Source organism: Eurosta solidaginis, chromosome 1, assembly GCF_040869045.1.
Source record: "Eurosta solidaginis isolate ZX-2024a chromosome 1, ASM4086904v1, whole genome shotgun sequence".
Taxonomy (NCBI): domain Eukaryota; kingdom Metazoa; phylum Arthropoda; class Insecta; order Diptera; family Tephritidae; genus Eurosta; species Eurosta solidaginis.
Genome location: NC_090319.1, coordinates 157,207,743 through 157,211,538, shown reverse-complemented (window position 1 = coordinate 157,211,538; position 3,796 = coordinate 157,207,743). Strand labels below are relative to the sequence as shown.

General features: G+C 40.1%; 1 pseudogene; it reads right to left on the bottom strand.

The window, feature by feature from the left end:
• Nucleotides 1-266: 266 nt before the first annotated feature.
• On the bottom strand, nt 267-2,102 carry LOC137238679 (uncharacterized; annotated as a pseudogene).
• Nucleotides 2,103-3,796: the final 1,694 nt, after the last annotated feature.

Below are 3,796 nucleotides of genomic sequence, written 5' to 3'. Positions count from 1 at the left end.
GATATACTAATAAATACTACAAAGAAACAAAAGCAAAGCGGCAACATTTGTCCATTCCAAGGCAACGCATTCATATCATATCATAATTGTGTGCAACTAGCAATGTTGGCCATTGCCTTCATTCCTACATAATAATACAATTGAGGTTTAAATAATATCAAATGTTAAAATACTTTATAAGAGAAGATACGCGTTTGCTACAAGCACACCGCATTGTTGAAAAAATAAATGCCATATGTTGTCATACAACGACATCTTACATAAATTTAATGTGGTATTCGTTGCGCTGCCCTGACATCTGCACCCGCTTGATCAATAAGATACATTGCAAAGTTGGCCGCCGTACCTATTGGAGCAGTGCTTGTACTCGCTACAGCGCCGCTGACTGGTGCTTTAATACCCATTGATTACGTATGGGCCGCACTGTAACCAGTGGCAAGTCCCAATCAGTCTCCGATAGTAAGTTTAATATTGGATCCATATTCTCTTCGGGAATGTCATAAGCGTCAGCACGGAATGCCAAAAATTCATATAATTTAGTAGCACTCGTTTTGCGTACGTGCACATGAGCGAGTCCAATGAATATGACCAATTTAGATAGAATACGTTTGGAAAGATGTGGCACTTGCACCAACTGGCAATAGACATTTATGCTAGATATTAGTTTGTGGTTTTTTTGTGTCCTTTTGTTTCGATGTTCAACAGGCGACAACTTCACCAAATGCATTCGAGTTGTCCAATAATACATCGTTAATGGTCCCTGAGCTTATTAAAATATCTAAAAGTTCAACATTGGATACGTGACCCGCTCATGCATGACATTCTCTTCGAAATTAGTAACCACCTCCTTACACAAACGTGGCACTTCTGCGGGGTGTGTGCGTAGAAATTCGAATAATGCTGCCGAAGAATATTTTATTAAAGATTCAGTTAGCTGTCCAATGCTTGCGCTTATATAACCCATACGTATGTATATGCTCTTCCAAATTATTATTGGCACCCTTTAGATAAACATGAATAATTTCAGCATTTGCTTCTGAATGATCTTCAATGTTATAGAAGGCGCGACAAAGTTCGGCAAAAGCAGCTATGGCACGTTCACGTATAACTGCAGCTTTATTTAGCAAACACTTATCCACAATATATTGCCAAGAGTCAAGACTTGCGATCGATATCTCAATGCGTGCCATACTACAATTCTTAATGAGATCAGTACTACAAGTTTTCATTATTTCACCGCTCATACCACGATAGAGATCACGTTGAATATATTTTGGGATTAATTCATTGAATTCAGTTAATAGTTGATTTGAAAGCAATCTTTTTTCCTGCGCCACCCTGTTCTTCTGCCTTGTGATCCAATTCACTCAGCGCCGACGTTATCTCGTCCAAATAACGTTCCAAGTAAATCTCTTTAATATCGGCGCGTACCAAGTATTTCGCAGCTAAATATGCTGCATATTACTGCATGTATCATTTGTTGGCCGAATAAAGTTGACAAATATCAAAAATGCGTTCCATTTTAGATTTCGTTTGTGCGTGATTCATTAATATTTTAACATCATTTATGCCGTTCCCATCAGTAATTGCAGGGTGGCCTGCATCACTAGCAGTTGTGGTATAGGCGTCTAGACGTGACATATGGGATGGATTCAAAACCAGTATTGACATCCACAGTAATAACATATAACGCGTTTCTCAGTTATTATGTTGTCGGATTTTGGCGTTCGAGCAAATCCAATGCGAATTCCAAGTCAGTCAATTCGTGTGGCAAGAATTTTACCACCACTTTATATGTACGCACTTTGCTAAGCATATACACATATTTAAATGCAGTATGAATTGCATTTTCTGGTAATGCTTTATCGTGCACTTTTGCCAACAATCGCCCCAACAACAAATCCCAAATATGGATCAAGTAAATGAGGCTGCTCTTGGTATCTGGACAAAACTTCCGTATATCTTTCGTAATTCCGTTCAGAGCCTGATACATCGCAGTACTTCATTGTATTGATCGTTTCAAGTACTTGATCCAATTCCGTAAACTGTTCCAGCGTATTTGAGGGAACTTCATCTTCCTTCAGTTCTTCGCATTGCAGCATTTTCACACTGAATTTATTTATCTATTCTGCCGAAAATTTTTGCTTAAAATTTTGTGTTTTTGAAACAGCCGGTTGCTGGATGTTTGTAAGATTTTTCGAGGTTTTATTTCCGCGATTTCGTATCCATTGGGTGCGCCGCGGTTCATCGGACGATACTTTCAAGAAAGAACCTGCGCTAAATAGTAGGCGCTGGTTGCAGGTCTGTCGAGACATTACTAGGGTAAATATGATTATTGATCGCAGAAATGGCGTTTCTCAAGATTTGTGAAAATTTCAGAGAGCGAAAAGAAGGGTTTTTGGGTGAGGGGTTTTAATGTTAACAAGTAAGGAAGGCTAAGTTCAGGTGTAACCGAACATTACATACTCAGCTGAGAGATTTGGTCAGGACTCTTCGAAGCCCTTGATCCCAGGAGTGAGACTTGGACCCTCACTCCTGCGATGGTTGAAGTGTTACCAGCGTATTCAGCCGCGTCTTGCCGTAGCTGTTGAAAAGTTCTCCCAATTGCCTTCTTTGCATATTTTGTTCTTTTACACACTACATACATCGTATGTAATTATGTGTTAAAGTTATGCTTGTAGGTAAGGCGGTTTTCAGAGAAATTTGGTAATGTTGCTGTTTGTGTTCCATTTATGGAACTAGTTCCATTTATGGAACTACAACGAATTACCCAATGTTGTCTATTTGTATGAGTTAAGCGGGGATTGCCCGTATCGCTTTAAATGTATGAAAACATTCATGTGAAGCAATTCAATAATTCGTTCAATAATCTGGGAAAGCTTTTAAACAACGTGACATCCGGACGGACGAGGCTCAGTATACATAGGTAGTTCTTTTTATTTAACTGTTGTAAAGAAATGTAAATAATACATTTGGATCCTCATTTAAGTGATCACAGTTGAAAAAAAAATTATTTTACATTTAAGCCCAAGCGGTTGCGGGTGCAATGTGTCAGATATCGCAAACCCAAAAACCCGTTTGAGGAATTTGGCAATAGGCAGTTGAATTTTTATGATGATGAGAAAAGAAATGATTCAATTGTATTCTGCGGCAGATAGTGAATCTGCGTTAGGGTGTGTTGGCCTCGTTCGGGGGAACGAGAGCTGGGTTATTTGTGTGTTGGCCTCGTTCGGGGTGAACGAGAGCTGGGTTTTTTGGGATAAAGGAATATGGACTATTAAAGTTCATTTTCGTTGTCGTTGGGCGGAAGTAGTACCAATTTCGCTATTGGTCTCGTAATTTGTCCTTTGATTGTATTGACGTCAACAACACGTACACGGTTATCGGAACCTGGATGTGTGTTGACGACTCTCCCCATTTACCACTCGTTCGGTTGTAGGTTATCCTCCTTGATGACGACTAGGTCCCCGGGTTTTAAGTTGGATTGTGGATGTTTCCATTTATACCTTTTCTGGATCTCGGTGAGATATTCCGATTTCCATCTTTTGCAAAAGGTCTGATGAAGGGCTTTCATCTTTTGCCATCGGTTTACAATGGAGGCAGGGTTTTCACTACAGTCGAGTTCAGGTGGAGCTAAAAGATGCCCACCTACGAGAAAATGGCCTGGAGTAAGCGGCTCCAGGTCGGAAGGGTCGTTGCATGAGGGACTTAGAGGTCTCGAGTTGAGGCAGGCCTCAATTCGACATAAGAGGGTTGTAAACTCTTCGAGAGTATATTTATGATCGGACGCGATCTT